Raw genomic sequence first — 18,988 nt, 5'->3', positions numbered from 1 at the left:
AAACTCAAGTAAAACCACAACTGCTAATTAGCAATTTTTCCCCATTTCTTTCAGAGCATTTCGACCGGGTCTAACTACTAGTAGCCGTTCACGGGGGTGAAAAACGTCACAAAGAAGAGAGAGAGAGAGAGAGAGAGTCGGCAGCCCGAAAGACTTGTTCCTCTCCAACATGGTGCCCTTTCCGGGCTGTTCCGTTGCGAAAAAGGTGAAAAATTCCATCCCATCACCGGCCGATGGCGGATGGAGCCGCCGACAAAACCTCGTCGGTGGCCGGCGATAAAACGCGGGAAAATTAATTACGAAGTGTGCTCAGAAATTGCCGCCGCTGCAGCCGCCGCCGTGCAGCAATAAGGGGAAAGAATCTGACCGTGATTCTCATCGTTTTTTTTCCGCGCTCGCACGCTCACCCCCCGCTGCTGCGCCGCGGTCGAAGTTTTGGCGGTGTGCCGCCACAAGGCAGGTGTTTGTTTTGTTTTCGGCTGGGTGTAATTAAAATTGAAACGTAAATATTGATAGTTTGGGTAGGGCGAGAGCGGAAACAAAAGGAAAGAGGGAAAGTTGAAAGGAGCGAAAACTGTTGTTTATTGTGGTACAAGTGTGCGCACGGGAAGAGAGAGAGAAAAGAAGAAATTGCTCAATCAAAATTTCAATAGAATCATTAAATCATTCGGTGTGCAGCAGCAGCGTACAAGCGGAATCGTTGCTGAATAATTCATACATTAATTTGCGGCAATACGACGTCGGGATCGATCCGCCTAGCAGTCGCAGTCACTCAGAACTCGGGGAGGCGTGCGAGGCGCTCTAAAATGCTGTTGGACTACTCGCTAAAGGTACGTACCGGTTATGATTGGGTTTAATTTGTCAACTCGGCATTAAGCACATCCTCGACTGTGTCCGCCGCCATCGTAGTAAATTGCTAATTTTGCACTCTAATGGAAAAATTAGCATCGCAGAGCGGTGCTGCTGCATTGTACACAAAGGCTCCACTTGTGCAAATCAGATTCGTTCCTGGTTCCTGGCGGTTGGCATTTCACCATCACGACCGACGTCAGAGTCAATGTCATCATCGTCATCCCCATCATCATCATCATCATCATCATCGCCATTGCTGGGTTTCTAACAATGCTTCCAAAACTGCTGGCTGAAAATTTTAATTAAAATGCACAGAACCGAGTAAAATTTTAATTCGCCACTCTGGCGAAAGCGAATGGCGGGATATATGCGAGGGGAGAGATTTCACGCCAATTCAAAAACCTTCGAAGATGCTAAATTGAAGATATTACTCTAATTATGATCTGTTGAAACCGAACAAAACCATCACTGAAGGCCGTGCGTTGAGCGAAAAACGGTCTCAATGCGAGCAGAGGCTTGAAAAAGTGATTCTACTGCATGACAACGTTCGGCCTCATACTACCAAATTCGTTACAACTTTCTTAGAAACGGTAAAACTTTGGAGAAACTTTTTGTCGCGAAAAGTGCCTATCTTGCATTTTAAAATATTTCAAATTGTTAAAATCGTAAATCATTAAACATTTTTCAGTGTAAAATTAAAAAAAAAGATAAACAAAATTTTCCATTTCGTTTTTTTTTGTAGATCCCATAGTTGCAAGGCTAGAACATTAGAAAAAGGTTTGAAAAAATCCTTTTCAAGATGATTCTTTAGGTTTTGATTATGAAAAGTTACTCAAATTATCGATGTCACCAGCATCACAAAGGCTCATCGAAATCCACAGACGAATTGGTGTGAAATCCCTCTATAATGCGAACAGTCATACACCGCTTCTCAGTCTCAGTCTAGCTGAGAGCTGTCCCTCAAGCTATTTAGGATGCAGAAATAAATACAAACCTGGGAAAAATGTCAATTAAAATCATCCTGAAAAAAGTATAGGCCACTAGCTTCTTATTCGAACTTTCGGTCCCTGAAAAACAACAAGCAAAAACTTTCATCACATTTCGGATTAGGACGGTACAAAATGACTCCATATAGCCAGAGACAGAAGACCGAAAGCGGAAGTATAATAAAAGACGCATTTCCGGATAATCAATTGTCCGAGAAATTACCAACTCGGGCAATTTATTATCAGGAGATGCGTGTTCTATTATCCTTCCGGCATGGAGTATTTAATTTTGTTGCCAGAAAACCTGCCACAAAAGCGTTCGAAAGAAACCAATAGCGCGTGGAAGAAATCTTCCATTTCCCTTATCGATCCACCAGTTTCATGCAGGTAAAACCTTTTCATCGCACAACAGAGTACTTCCAGGTTGCGGAAAATTCCCACACGACATACCTAGTGGCAACAAGATTTTTCCTTCGAAAGGGGGAAATTCGATTTTCTCTTTGTCAGAGCTATTGTTGTTTGCTTCCGCCACTTTCCCCCCCTCCCTTCTTTCGCTACTTGCACTTGCATTATGCACCCGAAACACAATCGCAATCTGAGCCGTGCCAAGTCTCGAGCCGATGGTGATGCTGATCCAATCGAGCGTTTTCTTCTGTATGGCTCTGTGCATGCTCGACAAGACCCGGCAGTAGTTTTTCACGCTACCGCTTGTGAATGGGTTTTCTATTTCCGCTTTCACCACATAGCAGAAGATTGCTGAAGGAGCAAAAAAAAAATACCGCTTAAAGGTGGTTCCACTAAAAGATTGAATCTACGGCAGGAGGGCAGCATCTGTTACGACCCCAAGCTGCCATCAAATGTTATCCTAATACGCGGTCATCAAAACATAAACTATTAACTGCTACGCCTTCCCCCTTCACACCGAGCTTCGTTTCGCTCCGCAAACTACCGGATAACGAACCGCAGTTGACCCTCGGTCTTCTATTTCGGTTGCCCTATTCGAAACAGAAGAACAACTTTTCTCGTTTTGATACTTTGTTCACAAGCGTTTGGTTGAACCGTATAAGATGCCACCAGCAGCAGCTGCATCAGAAGAAGGATATCTTTTTCTGTGTTGGAAAGCAAGCAAAATACGACAGATGCAGATACGTAGGATGGGTTATTTTGTTGTTGTTGGGATAATCATATTAGAAATGATACAAATTAGTAGAACGTATTTTTTCCGCACCAGGCTGGTGCGGACAACAGGGCAGAAGTAAGTTTCTTCTGAATGGTCTCCTAATTCGGTTATGATGTTTTGGGGGTGAAAATTCCACACAAAAAGTTTTTCGAGATAGTTTTCAGTCAGTTGTTGCTGGGGTATCACGGTCGCCATATAACTAGCTCGGTTGTTATTGATACGAAAAGTAGCTGAACCGATTAGGAATCAAAACTTTTAAATGTTAAATTAAATTATTTCTTCGACCCTCTCGTTATGATTGAATGTTATTCCAAATTATTTTTTTTGGTTTTCAGTATTCATGTGTGTTGCTTCTTGTCATTGGGTATTGGGAAATTTGGGAATATTCATAAATAACGTAGCTTTTTTAGGTTTTTTTGACTTCCCCCTCTCCCATCGTAGCATTTCGTCACAAACTTAGACCCCCTTCTAGATATTTTCGTAAGATTTCGTCACAAAACTGCACCCCTCCCTTCCCCCTCGAATGCTACGTCATTTATGATTGTTCTCTTTTCGTATCGCACACTGTTTATAAAGCTACAAGAACGTGATCGAAATTATTTTAACCCAGAAAATTGATTCTAGAGGTGTAGTGTTTTTAGCAAAGATGTTCCAATAATTATTTTTAATTTAGTAGAAGTAGCAGTTTTGTGATTATTTCACCTGAAAGTGAGAAACAAGTGTTACTTTTCTCATTTTTTGCATATAAAAATCCACTTTTTTCGGCAAAGTTGTAACCCAATTTATAAGAAACAACTTCACCGAAGACACCATATCTCTATCTATTAACTTTAATGAATTATTGTTGGGCTTTTTATAGAATGTCAATCAAAAACAAATTCCGCTTCACTTGGATTTTTGAAAGTCATAATCATTTCAATCAACTGTTTCGCCTTAATTTAGCAGTCATTGAGCCATTATTTTTGTCGTAATTATTATCGTAAGTTTCCTTGTCGTTTTCATCGTCACCATGGTACAACGGTCTAGAAACCTAATTTAGGGGGAAATTTGGGTTTACAGCTCTATAGCTCTACAGCAGCTATAGCTGTTCTTCTACAAAGTTGTTACATGTGATAAAACGCTTATTGCAATATTATCAAAAATTAGGGTGACCAAAATTTTCGATGCAATCAAGTGTCTAACTATTTTATCTTTGTAGATAGAAGAAAAAGTTGTTCTACAATGTTATAGCTCCGTTAATTTTAAGTAACCTTGTAAAAAAATTTTTCTCTATCTTTTAAAACAACCAATTTATATTGAGAAAAACTCATTTTGCGTTCTAACTTTCTCATTTCAATTTTCACCTTAAAACTGTCTTCGAACGACTTTTACGGCTTTCTAAGCGAAACAATTTGCAATGCTGACATCGTGAATATCTCAATTCTACTCAAAGTTATTAATGTTTTTCATCGAAAAATATGCGTTTTTCATTTGTTTGTCATTCTTTTTGGGCCAAACATAAAAAAAATATCTCTTAGTCTCAATTTAAAAAGCATTTGTATCTAAAAATTGAATTTTTTTCAGAAATATGTTATTTTTAAAATTTTAGTAAATTCAATTTATAACATGACATAAATTTCAATGATTTTATGAATTATGAAAATAAAAGTTTTTTCTATCTACAAAGATAAAAAAGTTAGATACTTGATTTATTCAAAAATTTGGGTCACCCTAATTTTTAATAATTTGATAAGCGTTCTATCATATGTAACAATATTGTTGAAGAAAGTTCTTCTCTTAAACATTGCTATAGAGCTCTAGACCTAAATTTTCTCCTAAATTTGGTTTCTGGACCATTGTGCAATGACAAAGAGGAAAATGACAAAAAAAAAAATAATGACAAAAATGATGGCAAAGTAGCGGCAAAAAATGACGAAGGGGATAATAAAAATTATAGGTAATGTTAATAATAAAAATGACAAAATAAAATAAAAATAAAAATAATAACAAAAGCGATGACACAAATGACGGAAAAAATAACTGAAAAGTAACGAGAAAGATCGTAAAAATGACGGCAAAACTGTTAAAAAGATAACAAAACTAGCAACACAAATGATTGCAAATATAAAATAGTGAAAAGATAAAAATAACGTCATCAAAGGAAGATGATGAAAATAATAATACTATAGAATATGAAAAATATAACTCAAACAATGGAAAATAACGTTAAGAATAAGAGTAATTTAGAGCATGAACAAAATTTATGACTGTAGATACAGAAAAAAAAAATTACTGCAGAGAAGCTGAAACATATTCACAATGAAAGCAAATAGTGTGACAAGACATTGACGAAGGTGATCAGTATACGGGCAACAAAAATGTAAGAAATGATAACAAAATCAACAATAAAAATGATGATAATAATAACGTCACAAATGATGACACAATAACGACGGAAATAATGCTGAAAAATGAGACAAAAATGAATGTTGTCAATAACGATTACAAAAACATGATGAAATTGACGATTAAAATGATTGAAAAAACGCGATGAAGAGTGATTAAAAATGGACAACAATTATTATTCACCTGACATTGGGAAAGAGAGCAGAAACGACTATAAAAATGGCAAAAAATAACAAAAATGACGTCAGAAAAGGCAGTATAAATAATGGCAAAAATGTTGTAAAAAAAGGGGAAAAAATGTGACAAAAAAACAAAAACAATGAAAACGATAGCAAAATAATATGCAAGACAAATGACGGAATAAATAATTGAAAAATGACAACAAAGATCACAAAAAAGACGGAAAATTTTTCAAAAAGATAACAAAACTAGCGATACATATAATGACAAATATAAAATATGAAGATAAAGTTAATGCCATCGAAGGATGATGATAAAAATAAAAATAAGAATAACGACAAAGAAAACTATGAAAATGTTACAGAAAAAATGTGAAATAACGACAAAAATCATGACTAACAATAGCAAAAATGAAGACACAAATAAAAAGAATTTTAGACAGTAAAGTACCAACGAAAAACGGTGAAAAATGACAGTACTTAAACTACCCTTCCAAGCATAGTTGTCCCAGTTTGCATAAGGTTTGTGTAGAACATGGGATTACTATAATTGAAACGGCAGTAAAGTAGTTTCTAATTTTTTTTCTAAAGGGGGGTTTTACACCAAAACAAAAAATTTAACTTATTTATTTCTTGACAAAATTGATAATTGGCTTTGAAAATATTGTAGAAGTAATTTTCTTAAACTAGTTTGTAAAAGGAAATTTCAGCGTTTTATCTGACGAAGTTATAAGGCATAAAATTTAAGAACCCCCTTTAAATGCGTTTTTACGCAATTCACAGATAACAGGTAAAACATTTTTGTAGAAAAAAGTATTCTTTTTTTGTAGAAAAAAGTATTCTATTCTAACACATTTTTCACATTTTTCTTTCGGTGGTGATAAAAAACGCAATAAATATTATGTCAGAAATGACGACGAAAATTTAAAATAGAAAAAAGAAGCCAAAAATAACAACAATGCACAATGGTCCAGTAACCAAAATTAGGGGGAAATTTGGGTCTAGAGCTCTTAGCAATGTTTTAGAGAAAAACTTTCTTCTACAAAGTTGTTACATATGATAAAGCGCTTATTGAAAGATTATCAAAGCAATCAAGTATCTAACTTTTTTATCTTTGTAGATAGAAGAAAAACTTGTTCTACAATGTTTTGGGCTTCAATAATTTTAAGTAACTTTGTAAACAAAAGTTTTTCTCTATCGTTGAAAACAACCGATTTATATTGAAAAAGCGTGTTATTAGGTGGAGGCCTATTAATGACCGTCTAAGCGTATTGAGGATCAAGGGCAGATTCCGATTAAATTATTAAAACCGATGACGTAAAAGAAGAGTTCTATGAGCTCCTCGAGAAAACGTATGGAGAATGCCCAACACACGATATAAAGATCGTCATCGGAGATACGAACGCACAAGTCGGATGAGAGGAGTTCTTTCGTCTCGTTATTGGTAGGGAAAGGCTTCACTCTACCACCAACGACAACGGCTTGAGGCTAGTGAACTTCGCCGCGGCCAGAGGAATGGCCATCTGTAGCACCCATTTTTTTTTTGTCTGAATATTCGGAAGCACACCTGGAGACACCCCAATGGAGAGGCCTGCTGATCGACGGCCGGCACTTTTCAGACGTCATAGATGTGCGGTTCTTTCGAGGGTCAAACATCGACTCGGATCACTATCTCGTGGTAGGCAAGATTCGCGCCCGATTGTCCAATGTATTTAAATCGAGATCGGCGAGGAAGATGCATCTGGACATCCAGAGGTTATCAGCGGAAGGAGTTGCTGCAGAGTATGCTCGAAAAGTTGATAGACGGATCGGTGAACCAGCTGCAGTGGACCTGAACGAGCAGTGGAAGCACATCCATGATGCGGTCAGCGAAACAGCGCGAGAAGTGATAGGCATGAAAACGGGAACCACGCGTAGTGGGTGGTTTGATGCTTATTGCCTAGAGGTGACGGAGGAGAAGAACCGAGCCTACGCCAACACGTTAGTAGCAGCTAATCGTGTAACGCGTCAGATGCGGGAGAAATACCGGGAGGCAAGAGCTGCCGAAAAGAGGCTTCATCGCCGTAAGAAACGTAAGCACTACGATCGCGTCCTCGCGGAGGCGGAGAATTACTTCACCAGGCACGACACGAGGAGCTTCTACAGAATGATCAACAGAATCAGGAACCGGACCGTGCCAGTACCTGCCATGTGCAATGACAGGGATGGGAACCTGATTACCGATAAATCACAGGTGGCCAGGCGTTGGAAGCAACATTTCGAAGTGGTGTTGAACGGCGAGGAAGGGAGGAGAGTCGTCGAGGGGAACAGGATAGAAATTGGGAAGGACGGACAAGCTGTGGACCCACCAACATTGGACGAGGTGAAGAATGCTCGCAAATAGCTAAAAAACAACAAAGCCGCTGGGAAGGACGGCTTACCGACCGAACTTTTCAAAGTTGGGAGCGAGCGGCTGTGTAGTGCAATTCACCAGATTATCCTAAGGGTATGGTCTGAGGACTGAGGACAACTACCTACGGACTGGTTGGAAGGACTCATATGCCCTATCTACAAGAAGGGACATAGACTCGAGTGTAGTAATTATCGAGGCATAACCCTCCTCAATTCCGGTTACAAAATTCTCTCCCGTATCCTGTTCCAGCGACTGAGGCCGTTACAGGAAGCCTTTGTTGGAGAATACCAATGCGGTTTTCGAGTGGGGCGATCTACAACGGACCAGATGTTCACCTTGAGACAGATCCTCGACAAGTTTCGAGAACACAACCTGCAGACACATCATCTGTTTATAGACTTTCGAGCGGCGTACGATACAGTGAAACGCAACGAGCTTTGGCAAATAATGCTAGAACATGGTTTCCCAACTAAACTGATTAAACTGATATGTGCGACGCTCGACGGTTTCACATCATGCGTCAGGACAGCCGGCGAATTTTCGGACGCGTTTGTGACGTTAGATGGTCTGAAGCAAGGAGACGGGCTCTCGAACTTGCTGTTCAACATAGCTTTGGAAGGAGCGATACGAAGGGCAGGTGTGCAGAGGAGCGGCACCATTATCACTAAGCCTCACATGCTTCTGGGCTTTGCGGACGACATTGATATAATTGGTGTTAACCGTAGAGCAGTTGAGGAGGCCTTTACGGCTCTCAAAAGGGAAGCTGCGAGAATTGGACTCACCATAAACACTGCCAAAACGAAGTACATGGTGGCTGGCAGAGAGCGTGGTAGTTCCACGGGTGTTGGTGCTGCGGTGGAGATGGATGGGGATACTTTCGAAGTGGTCGACGAATTTATTTATCTTGGTACTCTCGTGACATGTGACAACGAGGTGAGCCGCGAGGTGAAGAGGCGGATTGCGGCGGCGAATAGGGCTTATTACGGATTGCGTAGCCAGCTTAGGTCCCGTAGTCTACAGATCCGTACGAAATTTGCGCTCTATAGGACTCTGATCCTCCCGGTGGCGCTCTACGGACATGAATCGTGGACGTGAAAGGAGGCCGATCGACGAGCGCTTGGGGTCTTCGAGCGTAGAATCCTGCGATCAATACTCGGAGGCAAACTAGAGAACGGGGTGTGGCGCAGACCCATGAATCACGAGCTGTACGAAGTATACAAACACGCTGATATTGTCAAGCTGATGAAACACGGCAGGTTACAGTGGGCTGGCCATGTAGCACGGATGGCGGATGATAATATTTAGTAGAGAACCGGATAGAGGCCGACGACTTTGAGGCAGACCCGGCACGCGCTGGATGTGTGTTGTTGACGAGGATGCCAGAGCAGCGGGTGTAAGGGGAGACTGGAGAGTAGCAGCCCAAGACCGAGTTTTGTAGAGACGTATTCTGGATTCGGCATAGGATCTTAATGATCTGTCGCCATAAAAGTAAGTAAGTAAGATATCTTATCGGGGGGCTGAGATATTGGCATTTTATTATGTGATGGAAAACTATGCATTTTACAAAATATGCTAAATAATTGTTTTATTTTGGCAGATAAAAAATAAAAATGTTTAGAAAACAAATGCATTTTTGTGTGGCTCATAACTTAGTATAAGAATAGAAAATTCGAAAAAAATTGCGAAAAAAGTTAGAACGAAAATTGTGACTTTTAATGCCTTCTAATAAACAACCTAATGTTGCTCGTAATACGTAAGAGATAGAAAAATGATGTCTTCAGCAAAGTTTTTTATTTTAAGATAACCTAAAACTTTGTCGAATACACCTTGCGTCTATCTCATTCTGATTGAAAAGTAATTTTTTTATCTCACTCATAGGTGGATTGATCACCCATCTTTCTACATTCAAAGATGCATTTTTGAATGCCCTGAAACTTCTCCGAATATATCCTATAGCTATAATCAACATTTGAATCACTATCCAATTAATCGCACAAAAACGGTAAAATAAAACACTGTGCAGTGTGCAATGGAGATATTGAGCTTTTTTTTTGTTGTTTTTTAGCTTTAGTGGCATTTTTGTGGATATGCATAGTTTTGTATGTAAAAACGCCAATATCTCAGCCCCCCGATAAGATATCAAGGATCTTCTTTCATGTAAATTTTCGTCTTGAATTCCGCTTTGCAGTAGAATTTCAGTACTTGATCAAAAAAAAAAAATATTTGTGTTTTATGTTTTATTTGGGTTTTATCTGAAAATTATGAGAAAAATGCACATTTTTGTGATGTTCAATGGGCTTTGTGAGTCAAATAGGTGAATGTGGTGCTGAACTAATCCATGCAAAATATTCAAAAACAATCCCACAAAAATAAAAAAAATATGTGGATAAATGTAGGAATCGAACAGATTTGAAAAAAGTGAAAATGAGTGGTTTTGTAGCTTGAAAAAGTCATTTTTTCATAAATCACGTTTGGGCAACCTGAAAACAATTTTTTAGAAAATCGAAATGTTCTACCAAAATGCTATAAATAACATTATCTTCCAATTTAGGGCTGAGCACCTTGACTTTTTCAACATTGATTTTTTTGGGACAGCCTACCATTCAACCATTCCTGTGAATTTTGGTGTCTCTAGCCATAGGGTTAATAGTTTTGAGAGATCTGTATTTTCTACTCTCGTTCAACGATGAAATGTTAAGAACGTTGGCGCAAACCTCTGTTTATCATTATCAGCTTCTCTAGCCGGGACGACACTTCGATATACCCATCTTCAGCGCAGTTATCAGAACCAAAATTCCGTTTTCGGAACTAGATGTTTTTTTCTTTTTTTTCGTTAGGGAATATGAATCACGTTGTATATCGATATGAACTTTTGTAATGTAAATATTGACTTTCTGTTAATTTTAAACGATTTCAATTGCGGGGCTACGACTGGCTTGTTAAACAAACATCGTATCTCGAGTTAACGTGGGAGTTATATTGGGGCTATCTTTCTCATAAAGGTACACGAGGTTACACCGCTTCCATCTCACGAGGGCAATTTAATCGGTGCACAACCCGATTCTCGTTGCTCATGCACATTGCCGCCCTTATCTTCCGCCCTTCCATCGTCTGTAAAGTGATAGAATGCCCCGAGCAGGTACAAACAGACGGCGGGACGTCGCGATTCCCCGTCACGTCTGCAAGCGGAATTGATTTTGGATGTTCGATTCAATACACGATTGTCGGTGGAACCGTGACTGGTTACAAATAAAAAGCATTCAACCGTCAAAAGTCATTCGCTGGGACTCGGTTTGCCATGCAATTCTAGAAGAACCTGACGAAGGGCCAGGCATCTACCAAAAATGCGAATGCTGATTTCGTGCACCATCAACATGCACAGCAAAACTGGGCTGGATGTGTCTAATCAATAATATTGCTTCGTTCGAGCTGTGTGGATCATCAATAGGCCTCACAAGAGGGACATTCCAGCTCGAACGGAGAGCACAACATTGGGTTAGACTTTCGGTGTGGCTCAATTTGGTACTGAGAAGATTGGCCATAATGAACGTCGGAGCCGTGTGGGAGATAAAGTTAGCCAAATTCGATTCTGCGGAATGGCAGATGAAACCACTCTCTCTCCCTCACTGCCTCTATAATAAAGTTTATTAAAAACTTTTCCCATCTTGACAACGTGGTTGCCTAACTCATATATGACGAACGCTGCTTGGTCTCGTTATGGTTTTTCCTCTAACCAGCGGAATTTGTGATAACGGACGCCGAGCAACCGTTGACAGTGTTGCCATCATTGGTTGTAAATGGGAAAAATTTATCACTTGATGGGTGGAATGAACGATTATTGGCTAAACGAAACCCTTCGATCTCATTTTAACGTCAGCACTTTTTACTCTTAGCGTTCTGGTTTTCCGTCGACGGTTGCCGTGCCATCCAGAGCACACATCACAAGTCATTACTGAAATGGAAAAGTGCCTCGCATCATCTGCCCCAAACCTACACCACGCATCCCTGTCAATCGGAGTCATACCAGAAACCAGTACGTACTCTGCTAGTAGCTACAAGTGCATTTTCCGCATCATAAGTCAGAGCGCCAGCACAGAACAAAAAGCGGCACTGCATAAGGAAGCGGCAAGAAATCAATGTGCAGTTTTATCGCTTTTCCGCCGGCATTTTTTCACACTCCGGAACGAGCTTCTATTTGTGGAATGCTTATCGAACCTGAGCAGTCGACGTCTTCGGTTCGTTGTTTCGAGTCTATTTTTAGTTTCCTGTTGCCACACACCATACGGCCACCATCTGCCTTCATCATAATCGGCATCTAATTGTGGCCGGGGAGATTGTTTTGTGTTGGCAAAATTTCGGAAATGATTAATCCGAGCGGGCGCTTTTGACACATTGTAAGTGACAGCAACACTATGCAGATTTTTCTTCAATCATTCCCGGGTAGAAAGGCACGTTCAGGCCGCACGAATGTCAGTATCAGGTTCGCCAAGTGAAAACAGGAAAAAAGTTTGCTCAAGCACTCAGCACACATTTGAGAACCCCCCATTCGCAATGGACATTGAAAGTCAGCTGACATGAATCCTGGCTTTTTTTTTTCGTTATTCGCATCAGGCCCTTGTACACACTTGTAGACGCCATTCTCGACCAGCTCTCGGTTGTGTCAGTCAAAAGTTGTGTGCGGTGCACGGCCGCCCGACTGCAGAGACGGACATCAGGCTCATCACCAGCTCTTCAGTAGCATCATATCATCATATCACTAACATCGTTTGCACACAGCCAATCACACACACACACACACGTTGCTACTGCTACTGCATACGCTACTGATAGGATGGCCTTCCCTACTCGTCAGACTAAGGGCGGTTTGCAAGCATGCTTTTGCCCCTGGCAACCGATTTTTTTCTTTTGCTATTCTGAGCAGAAAAAAATGCGGAGGAAGGAAGACATTCCAAATTATGCTCAAAATTGCCGAGAAGCGTTTCTGAAAATAAAAAGGTGGAACAGAAAAATAATTCCATATTGGAGTTGAATTCACTTGAAACTCTTTTGTTGATTAGAAAATAGAAGATGAAATTAAAAAAAAATTAGAGTAGGAAACCCAAATATCAAATAAACTGGTGCCCTAGAGATCAAATTGAAAAAAAAAGAAAGATCAGAACTTTTTAACCGTTCCTGTGAATTTTGGTGACCATAGCTAGCTCGGAAAGGGCCGCAGGGTAATTACTCGCTGGGTTCGTCGCTTCTTAGTTTGTTTAAGGTAAAATTCAATTTGAGTCTTTGACCAGTGTAACCGTCTGGATCATATTTTCCTGAGAATGGCTGACCAATAGTAAGCTGAAAATGTACTTTTGGTGTAATTGTTTCTTTGAAGCTTACCGCAAAACTCAAGACGAAAAGTACTAGTAGGTGGCTTTTAAAGAAAATGAACCAAGGCATTTGTAAACTAAATTTGTATTTTCCGGCAAATTTAGCTCATTTTATTTTAAATTTGATAGTTTCATCGTGTTCTTCGGAAAATTTTACGTGAGAAACACATGACCCCAAGTAATATAATATAACATTTTATGAAAATAGTTTTAATTTTTTCATTTCCGTAATTACCTCGGGGTGATTCTTACGTGAAATATTCCGAGAAATATGTTGAAACTATTTAATTTAAAATAAAATCAGATGCATTTGCCGGAAAATGCTTATTTAGATTTTAAATACAAAAATAATCTATCTGGCAACACTTCCGGTCGAAAATAATATATTTTCTTGATTCCTTGGTTTATTTGCTTCAAAAGCCACCTACCAGTATTTTTCGGACGTCTTACATTTATAAATTGTAAGAAAAATAAATCAAAAATGTTAAAGTATTTTTAAAAAAAATGTAAAAACTCGAGACTGGTTCATATCATCTTAGGGCGATAAGTGTTTCTTACGTGAAACTTTCCAAAGAATACGATAATATTATCAAATCTAAAATAAAAGTGGCTCCATTTGCTGAAAACTGCAATTTTAGTTAACAAACACAAAAATAATCTAACTGGCAACACTTCTGATTAAAACTTTTATTTTTTCTGGATCCCCTGAACATTTTTTTTTTTAAATCGTCTGTCAGTATTTTTCGGACATCTTACGTGTATTAATTGGTAAAAAAAGGAAAGAGAAAAAAAATATACATATGTATTAAACAAATAGGAGAGACCATATTATTTAAAAAATCAATAAGGGGCTATCCACATACCACGTGGACAGATTTTTAACGATTTTGATCCCCCCCCCCCGTGGACAAATGCCCATATAAATTCTAAAAATTTTGTGAGGACCGTGGACATTATACAACCCCTCCACCCCCCAAGCTGTCCACGTGGTATGTGGATGGCCCCTAATAAAAAAAAACTAGTCAGCAAACATTGAAAATAATAATCAAGGGGCACAAAAAAAGATTAACAATGAAAAAATTAACATGGAAAATAATCAAGATATGACAAACTCAAGTTTAAAAATTGAAAACAGGAAAAAGAGCCAAAAATTTACAAAAAAAAATCGATTATCAAAATACAGAACAAGACGGAAAACAAAGATCAAATGGTACTAGTATACACAAAAACTATTATTAAACAATAGAGCAAGACTAAGGGAAAAAAATTCAAAATAAAATGAAGATCATTAAAGCTAATACGGGGCTGAGTATGAAAAACATGAATGAATAATATGATAATTAAGCACCTAACAGACAAAAAGAAAAACAAAAAAAACTATGAAACTGTAACAAAGTTTATATTAAAACAAATTAAGAGCAACCAAATAATAAAAAAATCACCAATAGAAAAAAAAAACAAGTAATTAAAATATAATAATACACAATGAATTCAATGGGCAGAGATATAACATTAAACAACAGACAAAAAAAAAACTAAAAAAGGCTTTGTAGAACTAGAGTGATGTCGAATAATAAAAAACCAGCAATAAAAAAGTCATGATTACCAATCAAAAAATTAAAAAGGGAAAAAGGTTGAAAAAATATCAAAATAGACAAAAAAACAAAAAAAAAAAACAAAAAAAAACAAAAATTATACAAAATTAAAAAAAAAGAAGCATTACAAAAACGACAACTAGAAAACAATGCAAGACAAAAAATCAAAGATTGAGCAATTCTAACACACAAAAAATATTACAATACAATAAACCTAGACGAAGGCAAATAAACTGACAATAAAATAATGATAAGGCTAAAAATGAAAAAAAAAGATACATGAAAATAAAAAAAAATATGCAGGAAAGAAGATACGAGATTTAAGCATGAAATAAACAACTGCAAAACAAAACGATATAATAAATACCAAATAAGCCCATTAAAACCATAGCAATAGTTATTTAGATAATCAAACTTGAGCTTGAGTTTTCTAAAATATATTCCAGAAAAACATTACCAAACAATACAGAAAACTGCAAACAATACAGTCTAAGTTCATTAGGCAGACTTTGTGTGCAGCATGGGAAGCGAAAAATAGGCGAACTGGAAATATGATACGGATTTGGAAAAATATATTGCGGGTTCAAGTCCGGTCGGGATGCGGTATATTTTTCAAAATCTGTATCATATTTCCAGTTCGCTAATTTTTCTCTTCCTTTTCTGCACCCATTGTCTGCTTGATGAACATGAATGTGAACGGGTAAAAGCCGTTGTTAAAAATAGTAATTTAGTTTGAAAAAACAGTCTAATTAAAATCTAATTATAATAATAATAAACCTGCACAAAAACTAAAGTAACCCGAAGAATAACGCATAGACTAACGCAAAACAATGAAAATCAAAATAAAAAATAAAAGACTACAATAAAAACATTCTACCCGAATGTAAATTTTACGGAAAACGAGGAAATAAAAAATTAAGCAAAAAACCTAACAATCAAACACAAACAAAAAAAGCTACGTCATTTATCATAGTTTAAGACCATTCCCTCCTCTGGAAGGGAGGGATCCCATACAAATGAAGCACACATTTTTGCATTACTCGAGAACTAATCGAGCAAATGAAAGCAAACTTGGCACTTTAACGTTTAAAGCAGGTATTACACGGGGTAAATATTTGCTATTTTTGGTACGGATTTTATTTTGTGCAAATAAAACTGCCGAAAGTTACCAAATACCACCAAATATGGGTGTTTTCGTAATAGTGATAATCAGAAGCCAGAAGTTGACCCCAGACACAGTGTGAAATTCATAAAAGGCGACTTCCGGTTTCTGAAAAATAGCCAAAAATGGATGAACGGTATCAGACTGATGGTCAGGAGCCAGAAATTGACTCCACATGCCATTTTGAAATCTAATCTGACGACTTTTCTTTTGGGAAATCAGCTGCAAATGACCGAATGACATCTAATATGAGCATTCTTTGAATCGTGGTGGTGTACAAAAACGGAAAGGCAAGCATATTCTCATTCCGATAAAACCAATCATTTCAAACAATTTTTCCTTTGAGTTTGAACGTAGCCAATGTCCGATTCGATGCATTTGCATACTATAAACTAATAGGAAGGTAAATCTTTGCATGTAGGTGAAATCAAATAAGAGTTCTTGAAATCATTTAAATAAAGAAAAAAATAGGCGGAACGAAGTTTGCCAGGACAGCTAGTAAACGTATAAAAATGCAATCCTGTCTGTCTGTCTGATACATATAGACAATTGAACCATATAGACAACTGAACCGATTGACGTAAAAATTTGTATGTGAGGTTTTTTGGGGTGGGGAATGGTTCCTATGATGGTTTCTGGAAAGCAGGGGTCCCATACAAACGAGTCCAATAACTAGCGAGAACTAATTAAGCAAATGAAACCAGGTTTTGCATGTGCAGGTTTTTAGGAACAAGAAATATGTATGTGATAAACTGGCACCACTTCCTACTTTGGAAGGAAGGGGCCCATACAAATGAAACACAAACTCCTGCATAACTCCAAAACTACGACTGGCCCCTCCTTGCAGCGATTGTATCCTTCGATGCCTAATTCAACTGCGTATATGAAGGAATCTATCTCTGTCTTACAGTGGAATTGTAGAAGTATTTTACCAAAAATGGATTCATTTAAAGTTTTGATAAATAAAAACAAATGCGATGCATTTTCCCTTTGTGAAACTTGGCTTACTTCAAATATTGATCTCAACTTCCATGATTTTAATATTATTCGCCTTGATCGAGACACCCCATATGGAGGAGTACTTTTAGGGATTAAAAATTGCTATTCTTTCTATCGTATTAACCTCCCCTCGATTCCAGGCATCGAAGTTGTCGCATGTCAAATGTCAATACAAGGTAGAGAGCTTTGTATTGCCTCAATATATATTCCTCCCAGAGCACAGGTTGGGCAACGGCTGCTCTTTGATTTAATAGAACTTCTTCCCTCGCCACGTTTGATTTTGGGAGACTTCAACTCTCATGGTGTGGCTTGGGGTTCCCCTTACAATAATAACCGCTCCTCTTTAATCTATAACCTTTGCGATGACTTCGACATGACTATTTTGAACAACGGTGAAATGACACGTATCCCGAAACCTCCAGCGCGCCCAAGCGCTTTGGATCTATCATTATGTTCAACGTCGCTACGGTTGGATTGCACATGGAAGGTAATCCTCGATCCTCACGGTAGCGACCATTTGCCTATTCTTATTTCAATTACTAACGGGTCAACTCGCATGCGACCAATTGACATTCCGTATGACCTCACACGGAATGTCGATTGGAAGTTATACGAGGAAATGATTTCAAAAGCGGTCGAGTCGATTCAACATCATCCACCACTTGAAGAATACAACCTCCTCGCGGGCTTGATTCTCGACGCCGCGTTGCAAGCCCAAACGAAGAAATATCCCGGCGTAACGATCAAAGAACGGCCTCCCACTCCGTGGTGGGACCAAGAGTGCTCCGATGTCTACACGCAAAGATCCGACGCGTTTTTGGCCTACCAGAAGGGAGGTACACCCGACGACTATATACGGTATTCGGAGCTTAATACCAAGCTTAAAAGCCTGGCTAAAGCAAAGAAACGCGGATATTGGCGTCGGTTCGTGAACGAGACGTCGAGGGAGACATCGATGAGCACTCTTTGGAACACAGCCCGAAGAATGCGGAATCGCGTAACGGTCAACGAAAGCGAGGAGTCTTCAAGTCGGTGGATATTTGATTTTGCCAGGAAAGTATGTCCGGACTCTGTTCCTGAGCAAAACATTGTTCGCGATGCGTCTCCGGGCCACGACGCGATAGAATCACCTTTTACGATGGCAGAATTTTCAGTTGCCCTCCTGTCCTGTAACAATAACGCGCCTGGGTTAGATAGAATCAAATTCAACTTGTTGAAGAAACTACCCGGCAATGCCAAGAGGCGCTTGTTGAACTTGTTCAATAAGTTCCTGGAGCAAAACATTGTACCGCAGGATTGGAGGCAGGTGAAGGTGATCGCCATCCAAAAATCGGGAAAACCAGCTTCTGACCACAACTCTTATAGGCCGATTGCAATGCTATCCTGTATCCGGAAATTGATGGAAAAAATGATACTCCGTCGTTTAGACCATTGGGTCGGGAAATCAATTGGGTTGGGAATCAAATGGTCTACTATCAGATACTCAATTTGGCTTCCGCCATGCCAAAGGGACGAATGATTGTCTTGCGTTGCTTTCAACAGATATTCAGCTGGCGTATGCTGGCAAAGAACAAATGGCGTCTGCGTTCTTGGACATTAAGGGGGCTTTTGATTCCGTTTCTATTGACATTCTTTCGGATAAACTTCACCGACAAGGATTTTCTCCAATTTTGAACAATTTTTTGCACAGTTTGTTGTCCGAAAAGCACATGCATTTTACGCACGGCGATTTGGCAACTTTTCGAATTAGCTACATGGGTCTTCCCCAGGGCTCATGTTTAAGCCCCCTTCTTTACAACTTTTATGTAAATGACATCGACGAATGTCTGGCAAATTCATGCACGATAAGACAACTTGCAGACGACAGTGTAATCTCTGTTACAGGAGCCAAA

General features: G+C 38.8%; 1 protein-coding gene across 5 annotated transcripts in view; it reads left to right on the top strand.

Annotated features, from left to right (window-relative positions):
* Positions 1–18,988, top strand: part of LOC129718983 (eye-specific diacylglycerol kinase) — a 431,099-nt gene that overhangs the window by 95,305 nt on the left and 316,806 nt on the right. For all 5 annotated transcript variants that reach the window (XM_055670277.1, XM_055670281.1, XM_055670276.1 and 2 more), the window contains one exon: positions 55–830. The gene's annotated coding sequence lies outside the window, so the exon portion shown is untranslated. The remainder of the gene's footprint in view (positions 1–54; positions 831–18,988) is intronic.

This window comes from Wyeomyia smithii, chromosome 1 (genome assembly GCF_029784165.1).
Source record: "Wyeomyia smithii strain HCP4-BCI-WySm-NY-G18 chromosome 1, ASM2978416v1, whole genome shotgun sequence".
Classification (NCBI taxonomy): Eukaryota; Metazoa; Arthropoda; class Insecta; order Diptera; family Culicidae; genus Wyeomyia; species Wyeomyia smithii.
Note: the sequence above shows the minus strand (reverse complement) of the source record. Positions and strands in the feature narration are given on the sequence as shown.